General features: G+C 35.5%; 1 protein-coding gene across 1 annotated transcript in view; it reads left to right on the top strand.

Annotated features, from left to right (window-relative positions):
- LOC127864814 (uncharacterized) overlaps positions 1-16111 on the top strand; it is a 39779-nt gene that overhangs the window by 13202 nt on the left and 10466 nt on the right. The gene's annotated exons all lie outside the window — the stretch shown is intronic.

Here is a 16111-nt window from a genome sequence, read left to right on the forward strand (position 1 = left end):
TATTTTAATGCTGTATTGCCATATAACTTTGCAACCAAAAGCTCTTCATCAGTAAAAGTTAAGCACCACTGATAATTAAGCTTTATGCTCTTAAAACTGTGCCTGTTGCATTATACAATTGATTCCCAACATTTATTACGTTCCTGTCAAGTATTTCATTGATTCATTCACCTCAGTAATGTGGGTTTATTTTAAATATTGATTGATATTCTTCTGTCACTGTCACACTTGACTATCAGTTTCTGAAAGAAAAATTGTTTTAACAGTAATTTCATACCAGTTAACTAAGTACATTATTTTCTTGATTTTACAATAAATACATTATGATGTTTTTCAACTGATTTTTTTGTTTAAATATCTTCTTGATAATACTGTGTGAGAGTGTTGTGATTGGTCATAGTTCAGTGTTGTGTTGTTTATTTTGAATGTCCACTGACAAAATTAATTGACCAGGTTCTTCTTCGAATACAGCACTCCTTCTAGCACTCTCTTGCACTACGGTGTATTACATTCACCTCTGTCGTGGGCTCACGGACTACTTTCTACCACACGTGACTTTTAGTCACATGATCATAGTCGCATATTCAAAATGGCCGCGCCCATTGGCTTTGCTTTATCTGATAGTATTTGACGTTTACAACTGGGCGCGTGCTATTAAATTTTATTTCATGCACACTTATTAACTAAATGAACATTTTGCAATATTAACAATGAGTCAAAGCTGTATATCTGTATTAGAAAATAATATAAAACTATACAGAAGCATCAATAATTAGTTGCTGCTTTGACAAGATATTGAGTGAATTAGATGTTAAATATAAATATTGACCAAAGTAAACAGTCTGTTAATGTTTTACCAATGCAATGCCAGTTTTGTACACATAGACCCTGAAGATGTTTACTCAAACTAATTCTATGGTAAAATACACATCTTAAAATAAATTGCAGGCCAACATCAGTACAGTTGTTTTGTTATTGTTGTTTTAACAATATACATTTCATTGTCCCATGCTTTTCCTGACAGGGGACAACTGGAAGCATCTATCATACACTTACAAGTTCATTCAGGAATAATGTTTAAAAATACAAAATTATATAAGAGAAATATGACTATCTGTCAAAAGAGTACAGAATCAAAACTGCACAGAATCAAATTAACCTTTACATGATCTTTTAAACATACATGCCATAATTTTTCAGACCAATTCCGGGACATTGAGTTAAATTGTCCGGGACTTTTGCCGATTTTCCGGGACATGTATAAAATGTAGCGATATTTATAGACATTTGCATTTTGGTACGTTTTTTTTTGTTTCGCATCGTTAATTGCAAAAGTTCGAAAGCCTATCCGAAATACACTTGATCTATTAAGGTCAAATTAAGCATTACTACTTCCGTTACTAGATACAAGCCACGTGTTTTCAGTGTAAGCGTTCTAAACATAGATGGTGACGTCACTGCGTTATTGTTATTAAGACCGGTGTGTAACGCGTAGTTGTTGATACGCCTTTATTCATTTATAACATTTATATAATAAAAAATACAACAATACAGTACCGTTAGATCGTCAACTCAAATCAATTCACAATACATACAACCAATCACAAAAAAAAAATACAACAAAACAGTACCGGTAGATCGTCAACTTAAAATCCGGACAGTCACACTGCTTTTAATTTTTTACTCAGCGCTGTTGGACTTCAGATGTGTGAACAACTATCCTTTGCCCTCACGCAGCGGGAAATAATGACGTAGTTGATTAAAGTCAATTAACAACCACATTAAACAATGCCGCCTTTTTGGTTTGACCGCGAACGTGAGACAATCGATATGATAACAGGACCCCTGTTAATTGATCGATTTTGACACGAAGCGTGGTCTGCCTATTCGGGTAGGCATTGTCATGGAGACTAGAGCTGCAACGATTCACCAACAGCTCGATTCAATTTCGATTTCAGACACTCCGATACCGATTTTTTCGATTCGATTCATCTTCAAACCTAGTTTTATCATATATTCACTCTTATGCCTCCAAATTAACATTTCTGATCAAATGTGATTTCAATAAAAAACATAAAAAAGAAAAGCAAATTAGGAATTTTAATATAAAAACTTCTGACTAGAAGATTGTGTTGATTACACAATAATATAAAAAATAAATAAATAATCATAAGAACGTATCTGGAATCAGTTGAATGGTACACTGTAACTCCAATATAGTGCGGTCCGTTATAACGCTGTGTCCAATATAACGCGGGGGGTCCTTGGATCCCGTTTTTTCTCCAACCTTCCATTTCTGATTCAAACCAATGTTATGCATCTTCATGTATTTTCAGAAAATTCAAAGATGGCGGCGATCACAGCCTGCTTGCTTTATCCGTCCGTTTAACCGATTTTAATCGATTTTAATCGATTAGAAGTTAAACGACACGAGAAAGCTAACTGGTGTTAATCTCTTGTGTAATGTCAATAAAGGTCAATAAAGGTGTGAAAACTTGCGAGTCAGTGTTTATTACATGTATTCTCTATCAGAGCGGCTCAGTGCGCTATTTTCAATAAGGTAAGTGCAAGTGGAATAATTATCAAATTAAAGTTATTCAAAACGATTAAAACATTTTTACTTTGATTTGATTGCAGTTTGTCCATATGAAAGGAGCGGCTGTGAATTATACTGCGTACAACTAGTATACTGCGCAGCCAGAGACTCGTGCAAGCAGAGAAAGATGACGGAATATAACATTTCTTTGTACATGTGTCGTATTGCATTCAATCTAAATTTAAAGTCGCTCGCCCAATTAAAGCTCTGTCCCATAATGCACTGTACTCTTTTTCTGAAAATTGGCGTCGGCATATGGATGTGCTTATGAATCTCCTATTTCTCGTCATAAATGTTAAAGATTATTTTTTTTGTAATTGATGTTGTAATTATATTGGATTATCGGATGCATGTGCACATTAGAAAAGCGGTATGTATTACGTTATCGTTCGATTCGGTTTATATGCAAGTATTTTCGGATGACAACAGAGCATGGCAATACACAGGACCTATAATATAGGCTATACTTTTCCTGTTTTTATATCCCCCTGCAATAAATTAGCTCAAAACTTATAACGCTGTCCGTTTATAACGCGGTTGCGTGGCTTGGACCCCGTCATCCGCGTTATATTGGAGTTACAGTGTAGTACTATCACATACGACTTTTATCCAAAACCGCAATAAGCATGTCTACCATTGTGACATGACAGCATCACCTGTTACCTGTTGGACAAATCATATTCTCTAATAAACTTAACAAAATTTCAACAGAAATAGAACTACTTTTCTGGCTCGCGACTTCAGTAGTTGAACTTGTGCGACCTCTTAGTCTTGCTAAATCAACGTTATGTTTGCGTTTGACATGTTGCATTAGATTAGTGGTTGAGCGGGACTTTGTGTACGCGACATCCGTGAAGCACAGTTTACACTTTGCTTTATCCGTAGGGCTACCATCCCGAAACCCAAAATACTGCCACACTTTTGATTTTAGCTTCTTAGGCGCATCTGATAATTTCAATTTGTCGGCAACAACTTGTTCAGCCATTTTGACGCTTTTTCCGAAAGTAGACCGTAACCCGCTTATTGATTGGATGACTTAAGTAATAAGCAACCAATCGCGCGGGTCGTAATTACAGGTAAACATAAAACCTTCACCTTCCCTTATCAATAGTCAGAATACAGCGTGCTTTACGTACATGTGTATCTATGTATATTTATGTATATATGTTAAAGAATCAAATCGAATTTGGTAGGTTTAGTATCGTAATCGAATCGAAGCATTTTGAATCGATTTTCGATGAATCGGATCGAATCGTTGCAGCTCTAATGGAGACGCTGCAGATATACACAGATTCGAGGTGCAGTTAAGCCTAAGATAAGGTACATGTTATATATGGATTTTGTAAATTCTGGGACATTTGACAGATTACCGGGACAGCGGGACAAGTTCTTCATTTCCGGAATGTCCCGGACAATGCGGGACGTATGGCATGTATGTTTTAAATAAATAATAAATTGCAATACTTGTAATACTCATGCCTTTTCCCAGGCTCTTTAAGCACCTTAGTGCCTGAATCTTTAATTTATTACTGTATCTCACCAATATGTGTTGCTGTAATTATTCAATATCATGAAAGACATTAAAGATTTATCAGGTTTTAAAAGGCTGATTAGTTTAAATATAAATTTGTTCCATTATTGCACTTTCTTAAGTACAGTAACATTTGGTTAAGTGCCTAACATTAAATAAATTCAAAGGAGTAACCCAGTACCCTGTAAATCCCACATATTTTCACCTGTGCAAATTTCTGGAGAAAGACCTGCAATGCTGATACAGTAGTGCATGTCCTTGTTTTGTTCAATGTCAATATCATTATTCAGGATATTCAGAAGTTTCAGCAATGCATCAAAGTACACACATTTAAACAAACAAGATTACATATAACAGGATTTTTTAGGCATTCTTCAAAAGTGTAGAGGATGAGTTGATTAATAGAAAGCAATACGAGAAAAAGGGACAGTGGGGTGTAAATTCGAATGTCCTTAATTAATACTTTTTATGCCCCTGTATCGAATGATCGGGGGTATATTGTTTTTGGCCTGTCTTTCTGTCTTTCTGTCTGTCATTCTGTCCCAAAACTTTAACCTTACAGTAAAGTTTTGCAATAACTTTTGAAATATTGAACATAGCAACTTGATATTTGGCATGTATGCGTATCTCGTGAAGCTGCACATTTTGAGTGGTGAAAGGTCAAGGTCATCCTTCAAGGTCAAAGGTCAAAAATTTAAAACTTTAATATGGTTAAGTTTTGCAATAACTTGAAATATAGAACATAGCAACTTGATATTTGGCATGCATGTGTATCTCATGGAGCTGCACATTTTGAGTGATAAAAGGTCAAGGTCATCCTTCAAGGTCAAAGGTAAAAAATTAAAAACTTTTTATGTCACCCACTTTAGTAGTGGGGGACATATTGTTTTTGCCCTGTCTGTTGGTCTGTTGGTTTGTTTGCGCCAACTTACACATTTTGCAATAACTTTTGCTATATTGAAGATAGCAACTTCATATTTGGCATGCATGTGTATCTCATAAAGCTGCACATTTTGAGTGGTGAAAGGTCAAGTTCATCCTTCAAGGTCAGAGGTCAAATATATGTGGCCAAAATCGCTCATTTTATGAATACTTTTGCAATATTGAAGATAGCAACTTGATATTTGGCATGCATGTGTATCTCATGGAGCTGCACATTTTGAGTGGTGAAAGGTCAAGGTCATCCTTTAAGGTCAGAGGTCAAATATATGTGGCCCAAATCGTTTATTTTATGAACACTTTTGCAATATTGAAGATAGCAACTTGATATTTGGCATTCATGTGTATCTCATGGAGCTGCACATTTTGAGTGGTGAATGGTCAAGGTCATCCTTCAAACGGTCAAGGTCATCCTTCAAGGTCAAACGTCATATAGGCAGACATTGTGTTTCACACAAACACATCTTGTTCACTATTGAAGATAGCAACTTGATATTTGGCATGCATGTGTATCTCATGGAGCTGCACATTTTTAGTGATGAAAGGTCAAGGTCATCCTTCAAGGTCAAATGTCAAATTTATGGCGTCTGTCCGTCCGAAAACTTTACCATTGGTCATAACTTTTTATGCCCCCCTTTGAAGAAGAGGGGGTATATTGCTTTTCACATGTCGGTCGGTCTGTCGGTCCATCCACCAGGTGGTTTCCGGATGATAACTCAAGAACGCTTGGGCCTAGGATCATGAAACTTCGTAGGTACATTGATCATGACTCGCAGATGACCCCTGTTGATTTTGAGGTCACTAGGTCAAAGGTCAAAGTCACAGTGACCCTAAATAGTAAAATGGTTTCCGGATGATAACTCAAGAACCCTTATGCCTAGGAACATGAAACTTGATAGGTAGATTGATCATGACTCGCTGATGACCCCTATTTATTTTCAGGTCACTAGGTTAAAGGTCAAGGTCATGGTGACCCGAAATAGTAAAATGGTTTCCGGATGATAACTCAGGAACGCTTATGCCTAGGATCATGAAACTTCGTAGGTAGATTGATAATGGCTGACAGATGACCAGTAATTGATTTTCAGGTCACTAGGTCAAAGGTCAAGGTCACGGTGACCCGAAATAGTAAAATGGTTTCCGGATGATAACTCAAGCACGCTTATGCCTAGGATCATGAAACTTTATAGGTATATTGATATTGACTCGCAGATGACCCCTAATGATTTTCAGGTCACTAGGTCAAAGGTCAAGGTCATGGTGACCCGAAATGGTAAAATGGTTTCCAGATGATAACTCAAGAACGCTTATGCCTAGGATTATGAAACTTCATAGGTACATTGATCATGACTTGCAGTTGACCCCAATTGATTTTCAGGTCACTATATCAAAGGTCAAGGTCACGGTGACCTGAAATAGTAAAATGGTTTCCGGATGATAACTCAAGCATGCTTATGCCTAGGATCATGAAACTTCATAGGTACATTGATCATGACTTGCAGATGACCCCTATCGATTTTGAGGTATCTAGGTCAAAGGTCAAGTTCACAGTGACCCGAAATAGTAAAATGGTTTCCGGATGATAACTGAAGAACGCTTATTCCTTGGATCATGGAACTTGATAGGTAGATTGATCATGACTTGCAGATGACCCCTATTGATTTTCAGGTCACTAGGTCAAAGGTCAAGGTCACGGTGACCTGAAAAAGTAAAATGGTTTTCGGATTATAACTCAAGAACGCTTATGGCAAGGATCATGAAACTTAATAGGTACATTGATCATGACTTGCAGATGACCCCTATAGATTTTTAGGTCACTAGGTCAAAGGTCAAGGTCACAGTGACAAAAAACATATTCACTCAATGGCTGTCACTACAACGGAGAGCCCTTATGGGGGGCATGCATGTTTTAGAAACAGCCCTTGTTCAATATTGAAGATAGCAACTAGATATTTGGCATGCATGTGTATCTCATGGAGCTGAACATTTTTAGCGGTGAAAGGTGAATTTGAAGGTCATCCTTCAAAGTAAAATGTCAAATATATGGTGTGTGTCCGTCCGAAAACTTTAGCATTGGGGATTACTTTTTTAATATTGAAGATAGCAACTTGATATTTGGCATGCATGTGTATCTCATGAAGCTGCACATTTTTAGTGGTGGAAGTTCAAGGTCAAGGTCATCCTTCAAGGTCAAGGTCATCCTTCTAGGTCAAACACAAATTCAAAGCGGCGTTATCATGAAGCTGCACATTTCGAGTGGTGGAAGTTCAAGGCCAAGGTCATCCTTCAAGGCCAAGGTCATCCTTCAAGGTCAAATGTCATTTTTTTTTAATTCAAAGAAGCGTTATTATGAAGCTGCACATTTTGAGTGGTGGAAGTTCAAGATCAAGATCATCCTTTAAGGTCATCCTTCAAGATCAAAGGTAAACAAAATATATTTCAAAGCAGCGTTTTCATGAAGCTGCACATTTTGAGTGGTGGAAGTTCAAGGTCAAGGTCATCCTTCAAGGTCAAAGGTAAAAAAATAAAAAGGAAAACACAACTTGACTTGTTTCTGCTCCGTTTTTTATTAATTTGATTTTAAAATATGCTACATTTGTCTAGTTGTTGTTAATGTCCGTCATTTCAGAAATGCAATATGAAAATCATTTGTTAAATACTCACTGATTGGCTAATAGCGTGTGGTATTGGCTGCAATAGCCAATGAAAATCGCTGACACTTTACAAGTCGACTTGGCACAACGAAACAACCCGTATTGTAAACAAATTTTGAACAACACTTTTGGCAATCTCCGCAATTTCTTTTCTAGTTTTGGATAAAATGCCAGGTAGGCGGGTGAAATGTAAATAAATAAAACGAAGTGACTTTTATTTTTATTTTTATTTGTCGAAAAATAGGGTCAGGCACTCCCTTAAAACCAATATTTAAAAAAATGCTGGCCTTAGCAGCACATAGTAGTATATATATATATATATATATATATATATATATATATATATATATATATATATATATATATATATATATATATATGAGGTAGAGGAATAACCAAGACCAGCCTTGCCAAATAAGCAACACAAAGCAAAAGATAAAGCAAAATGATAAGCAACTAATAGAAGTAAATAATAACAGAGAGATTTGCGCTAATCTAAACAGTAAGCTTACAAATTAATGAAGACAATTAAAGACACAAAATAAGCATTGCAAATGGTTATTAAGCACATGGTAGTATACAAATATATGACAGAGCAATAACCAAGACCAGCCTAGCCAAATAAGCAGAACAAAACAAAACAAAAACATTGATCACTATCTTCATACAATGATACACTATTAATTATCAAAAATAATTATTATCTATCTATTCAAATTGCAAACTTACGATATGTTCCCATAATTAGCTAATTCATTTGATTACACATTTATATAAACATACACGAAACTTTCAATGTGTTTGTAGATTAACACTTGCTTTTCATCACAATTTCGGCCTTTGTTTACATTTTAGCGGAGTGATGCTATCTGCGTAAATGGGCATGAAATTTGTTCTCATAATTGTTATTAAATATCTCGATAAATTAACAATAAATGCAGTTTTTAAAGGTAACTACTGAAAATATAATGCTTGGTGTCCTAGATATTTCCATGAAAGAGCGTAAAATTACTTCGATGTGTTTCGCCAAGATTTCTGGAATTTATTGAGCCCGCGGCAGAGATGTTGTATGTTGAGGCATGAACAACAACTGTGCTAGGAGAATGTCTTTCTAGATCAAATGTTTTGTGCCTCCCAAAAAGAGTTAATTTATTAAGTAAGTGCCTTATTCGTCTGCTTGCTTTAAGATTCTTATTTCATTTCCAGTCAGTTAATATAAATGCTTTTTACTGATAATGATTTAATCACGTGAAATTAAATTGCTTGGATTATGAAAAGTTTCGATGAGTGTCTCCTTTATTTTTGTTCTTCATACAGTCAATCTTGTGGATGCGACCACTTGTATTAAGCGACCTTTGTCTTATGCGACCATTTTGAAATCCCACGGAGCTTTTTCGCTATATAATGATATTGTATTCAGCGACTTTTGTCTTACGCGACCAGTGACCGCTGATTTCTATGTATTTTGATGTCCAAATCTTGAATTAAGAGGAAAAAGTGGTTAATGTATTGATCTTTCAGGGACAAATCCGTGTTAATTGTTTATCTAAGCCGATAAGATGTACTGTTACACCGCTGCTTTGTTTTCACACCAACCATTATGATTATGCTTTGTCTCGTTGACTGGTTCTGACCGGTATTGTTGTAGACTGCATATCAATTTATTGAGTTCAATAATAGAGGAACGTTTTACGCACAGTCTACAGCTTAAAAAGTTTACTATGTGGAATGTTAAGAGACAACGCCAATTTTTCTCGAGTATAGATAACAGGTGCAGAAACAATGCACTGTACGCAACAAACATTTCCTGAGAAGTGCAGAAAATAAACAATTAATCGGCAACATCTGTCGAAATCCGTACATTACCAATTTGTAATTATGCTAATTAGTAGATATTTGTTAGCCAATCACATTGTTATTTACTTAATAAATTTTCCAATCAAGTCTGTTTGTTTGTTTTCAATTGACGTGTTTTAATTTTTTCAGCTCATTATGTATCATAATCGAGTCAGATTTCCTTAAGCATACATGCAGAAATTAAAATGTCAAAACGAAAAGTGTTAACGTTGAACGAGAAAATTCGGGTTTTGGAATTGTCATACTGAGTAAAAGTGCACGTAAAATTGCAGATGAGTTTGGAGTCGGTAAAACTCAAATTCAGAACTTTCTTAAGCGTAAAGCCTAGGTGCTTGAAGACGTGGAAAATTATGTGTCAGGTGAAAAAAACGCGAAAAATATTTCCTTGTCTATGTTGTTTTTGCAAATAAATATGAACACACAATTCATTTATAATATATATGATAATTTATAATAAGTGAAAAAATAAAACACATTATAATTAAAATATTGTTTATGTATTGTGTTTATATTCATTTTATTATAAAAGTTAAAATCATTGTTGACAAAAGAGATTATCCTTCATATAGATTAAAATTGAGGGTAAACATTCTTCCAGAATGGCCTTTTTAGCTCACCTGAGTGATAGCTCGGGGTGAGCTTTTGTGATCACTCAGCGTCCGGCGTCCGTCCGTCCGTCTGTCTGTAAACAATTTGTAAACATCTTCTTCTACTAAACCATTGAGCCAATTTCAACTAGATTTCATGTGGAGCATCCCTAGGTCATGGGACAAAAGAATTGTTAAAAAAAATTTGATCACATAACCAAGATGGCCGCCATGACCATATATGGTAAAAACCTTAAAAAATCTTCTTGTCAGAAACCGCTCATCAGATTTTCAAAAAAATTCACAGGGATGATCTTTGAAGGCTCCCCTGAAAAAATTGTTCAAAGAAATTTGATTCGTCAAAAAACATGGCCGCAGGAGCTCGTTGAACTTTGCATGTTTATTTGTTTTTGCCTATTTTGTGAAAACTTTCAAAAATCTTCCACATTTTTTGTCCGATCCTTTCCAAATTTGCACAGTGTCTTTATATCAATGAGGACACGAACCCTACAAAAAATGAGCATTATTGGTCCATGAAGTACAGAATTACCTACCCTTGAATTGAGAAAATGGTGTTTATGCAATAAAGTCCAAATTTTTCATCCAATTCTTTCCAAACTTGTAAGGATTTAGCATGGTTCAAACAAGGGAAACAACTACAGTTTATGCATGTTCTTTTTATTACAGATTTGCCTCCCTTTAATTCATTCAAAATCTCATTTTACAGCAGAGATTCCAAATCTGACCTGTAAATGAGCCCCATATTTACTGCCAGTGCTTGGTTACCTTTTCCCATTTGATCATTCTTAAGTATTGGTCTTGTAATGCTGCTACTGCTTCTGCTACTGCTACTGCTACTACTACTACTACTACTACTACTACTACTACTACTACTACTACTACTACTACTACTACTACTACTACTACTACTTCTACTACTTCTACTACTACTACTACTACTACTACTACTACTACTACTACTACTTCTACTACTACTACTAGTACTACTACTACTAGTACTACTACTACTACTACTTCTACTACTACTACTACTACTACTTCTACTACTACTACTACTACTACTACTACTGCTACTACTACAACTACTATTACTACTACTACTACTACTACTACTACTACTACTACTACTACTACTACTACTACTACTACTACAACTACTACTACACCACCACCACCACCACCATTCACAGTGACAAAAAACGTATTCACACAATGGCTGCTACTACAACTTATAGCCCATATAGGGGGGCATGCATGTTTTACAAACAGCCCTTGTTTCTATGGGATTTTAACCACAACTGTTCATGTTTATCTCCGACACATATTTTAAGGTCACCTGTCATGAAGTGACACGGTGAGCTTATGTGATCGTGTGATGTCCGTTGTGCGTGCCTGCGTGTGTCCGTGCGTCCGTCCGTCAACAATTTGTTTGTGTAGACAGTAGAGGTCACAGTTCGCATCCAATCTTGATGAAATTTGGTCAAAATGTTTATCTTGATGAAATCCCGTTTGGGATTGTATTTGGGTAATCTGGGGTCAAAAACAAGGTCACTAGGTCAAATAATAGAACAACATTCTGTAGACAATAGAGGTCACAGTTTTCATCCAATCTTTATGACATTTAGTCAGAATGTTTATCTTGATGAAATCTGGGTTGGGATTTTATTTGGGTCATCTGGGGTCAAAAACTAGGTCACTAGGTCAAATAATAGAAAAACCTTGTGTAGACATTAGAGATCACAGTATCACAGTTTTCATCCAACCTTTAAGAAATTTGGTCAGAATTCTTGATGAAATCTGGGTGGGATTGTATTTGGGTCATCTGGGGTAAAAATCTAGGTCAAATAAATAGAAAAACCTTGTGTTGACAATAGAGGTCACAGTTTTCATCCAATATTTATGAACTGTGGTCAGAATGTTTATCTTGATGAAATCTGGATTGGGATTGTATTTTGGGTCATCTAGAGTCAGGAACTAGGTCACTAGGTCAAATCATAGAATAACATTGTGTAGACAATAGAGGTCATAGTTTTCATCTGATCTTAATGAGTCAGGTGAGCGATTCAGGGCCATCATGGCCCTCTTGTTTATTTAAAGACCATTTTATTAAGAGACCACTTTTGATTACTCCCTTGAGTGGTCTCTTAATACAAGATTGACTGAGAGATACAATAAAAATTATGGAATAATTGTGGTAAAAGTGGAAAATTCTGAAAATGAGCAATATCTCTGTATCCCATAATTTTTAGAAATGTCTGCAAAATTATGTTATTAGATATATGCTCATTTATATTATGAACCAAAAAAGTTTCCAACAGTTTTTTTTACAGATACCTGAAGTGTTTCATTTTGATATCAAAGAAATACACTTATAAATTCATATGGGGACAGTAACAATAAAAACTATTTTCATATTATTCTACAAGTCTTTGTTGGTTCATTATATAAACACATGGCCAATTGTTTAGTTTTAATCAATTGGGAAATAAATATGGACTGTTGTGATAAATATATCAATGTATACTTGATATGGCCTGTGATATATGTGATTTGAAAGTATATGTTACTGTCACATGTGACTGTACAAAGCACTCAAAGAACAACAATACAATGAAAAGATACAACTCATTCAAAATTAACAAATGTTTTATTTATCAATACAGTACTTGCAACGAAGAGGTTTTTTTCATTTTGTTGCATCACAATTCAAATAATTTGTTTATTATGTCATTGAAACTCATCAACTGGTCAACTTTTTTTAACGCCCTTCGCAATCTTAACAGTTTTCAGTTTTTCAGAACATAACTCGTAGGCAAATTCAATTGATGTCAAAAACAAAGAATTAAAAATAACGAAAGTTGGGAAGTCCAATTCTGATGAAATTTCTCAGGAATGTTCCTGGGGTAAACCTGTTTCAAATTTGTTCAAAATATGCCCCTGGGGTAAAATTTGACCCTGCCCAGGGGGTCACAAATTAAAAAAAATTATTATATAAGGCCTATTTTGTAAAAACTTTCAAAATCTTCTCGTCCATAACTATTGGGCTTAGGGCTATCAAATTTAGTATGTAGAGACATCTAATAGTACTCTATCAAATTTGTTCAAATTATGCCACTGGGGACGAATTTGACCCTTCCCCAGGGGTCACAACATTGAACATATGCTTATAAAGGGTCTATTTTGTGAAAACTTTACAAATCTTCTCGTCCATAACCATTGGGCCTATAGGACTACCAAATTCCGTATGTAGTGGCATCTTATAGTACTCTACCAAGTTTGTTTAAATTATGCCCCTGGGATCAAGTTTGACCATGCTCAGAGGGTCACAAAATTGAACATATGCTTATATAAGGCCTATTGTGGGATTAAAAAAAAATCTTCTTGTCCATAACCGTATGGCATAGGGCTACCAAATTTGGTATGTAGTGACATGTAATAGTTCTCTTCTTAGTTTGTTCAATATGCCCCTGGGTTCAAATTTAAAACTGCCCCGGGGGTCACAAAATTGAATATATGCTTATAAAGGGCTTGTCCATAACCATTTGACATAGGGCTACCAAATTTGGTATGTAGTGACATCTAATAGTCCTCTACCAAGTTTGTTTATATTATGCCCCTCGGGTCAAATTTGACCCTGCCCTGGGGGTCACAAAATTGAGCATAAGCTTATATGGAGCCTATTTTGTGAAAACTTCAAAAATATTCTTGTCCATAAACATCGGGCCTAGGGCTATCAAATTTGGTATGTAGTGACGTCTTATAGTAGTGTCTACCAAGTTTGTTCAAATTTTATCCCTTGGGTCAAATTTGACTGTGCCCTGGGGTCACAACGTTGAACATATGCTTATATCATGTCTGTTTTGTGAAAACTTAAAAAATCTTCTTGTCCATAACCATCCGATCTAGGGCTGTCAAATTTGGTATGTATTGACATCTAATAGTCCTCTACCAAATCTGTTCAAATCTTATCCCTGGGGCCAAATTTGATCCTTCCCCGGGGGTCACAAAATTGAACATAATTATGCTTATATAATGCCTATTTTGTGAAAACTTAAAAAAAAAATTGTCCATAACCATTAGGCCTAGGGCTACACAATTTGGTATTGTAATGACATCTTATAGTCCTCTATTTAGTTTGTTGAAATTATGCCCAAGGGGTCAAATTTGACCCTGCCCTGGGGGCCACAAAATCGATTATATACTTTATAGTGCCTATTTTGTGAACACTTTAAAAATCTTCTTGTCCTTTAACCATAAGGCTGTGGCACTTTTAACCTTATGTGAATATATTAGTGTTCAAAGGTTCGTTTAAGTTGCGTTGTGTAATTTTTTGTTTTGACTTAAATGTTCCAGGTTCGTTTAACTACTCATCAGTTTGCGAAAGAAAGCAACAAGTCTTTTTATAGCATATATAGTCTTTTATTCTTGTTTAAAATGTTTGTATATGTTGTTTGGTAAATGTATATTATTCTTATTTGTATTGTAAATGTATGTACTTCTTATTAAGAAATTGAACAAGATCAAAACAAGAAAGAAACAAGATACTCCAACACAAATATAATCCGTCCAGAAAGTAAATGTCCGTCTCTCCTGCACTTACTGTAAAGCCGTAAAATTATAATGTTTACTGTGCGAGTTGCTATCAATAATGGCTTGATTTGTTTTAAAAATACCCCACTTTTATACTCATGCTTATATAAATGCTTATATAAACGGTCATGTTCCAGAAAACGTGATCTCAGCAAGTAAACAAAACGTTCCATCATCCTGTCAAATTGGAGTATTTTTACCTAACCCCAGTAAACAAGCAGTTTGTGACTGTTTTAACATCGGTCTGACCGCCAAATTACCAAGGCTTAAGAGCATCCCTACATGTATGATAGTTTGAATTGGAATCAGTCAGCTTACTAGGACAAAAGTGTTACAAGGCATAGGGCTACCAAATTCGGTATGAAGTGACATCTAATAGTTCTCTACCAAGTTTGTTCAAATTATGCCCCTTGGGTCAAATTTGACCCTGCGCGAGGGTCACAAAACTGAACATACACTAATGGGGCCTATTTTGTGAAAACTTTAAAAATCTTCTTGTCCATAACCATTGGGCCTAGGGCTACCAAATTTGGTGTGTATAAACATCTAATAAACTTCTACCACATTTGTTCAAATAATGCCTCTGGGTCAACTTTGACCCTACACCTGGGGGTCACAAAATTGAATAAACGCTTATAAAGCGCCTATTTTGTGAAATCTTTAAAAAAAATCTTCTTGTCAAAAAACATTCTGACTATTGCTACCAAATATGGTATGCAGTAACATCATTCTTATAGTCCTCTTATACCAAGTTTGTCCAAATTATACCCTTTGGGTCAAATTTGACCCACATGTCACAACATTGAACATTATATATGCTCATATCATGCTTATTTTGAAAAAACTTTTAAAATATTCTTGTCCTTAACTCTAGGACCTAGAGCTACCACATTTTGTATGTAGTGAGATATAGTAGTCCTCTACAAAGTTTGCTCAAATTATGCCCCTGAGGTTAAATTTGACCCAACCTAGGGGGTCACAAAAGTGTACATGTGCTTAAATAGGGCCTATATTTAAGTATTTGCACATGCCAAGAATATTTGTTTCAGCCTTTTATTCAGCAGTGGAGTGATACAGGGCTATCAGGGCCCTTTTGTTTGTTATTTGTGGAGATTTTATGCTCGTCAGGAGATGCCTGCCCACCGACACTTCCAGAGCTGCATGATCACCCACACTGGTGTCATAAGCATGTGACCTGGCATAAATGAAATACATAAATCTTATATATATTTATTTATTTATTTATATATTGTATCGTTTAATAATCTTGTTGTGGCATTGTAGATATGGTGCCTGCCTAGCCATTGGGAGGCCACAGGGTTGATCCCTACTTGGG

Source organism: Dreissena polymorpha, chromosome 1 (assembly GCF_020536995.1).
Source record: "Dreissena polymorpha isolate Duluth1 chromosome 1, UMN_Dpol_1.0, whole genome shotgun sequence".
Taxonomy (NCBI): Eukaryota; Metazoa; Mollusca; class Bivalvia; order Myida; family Dreissenidae; genus Dreissena; species Dreissena polymorpha.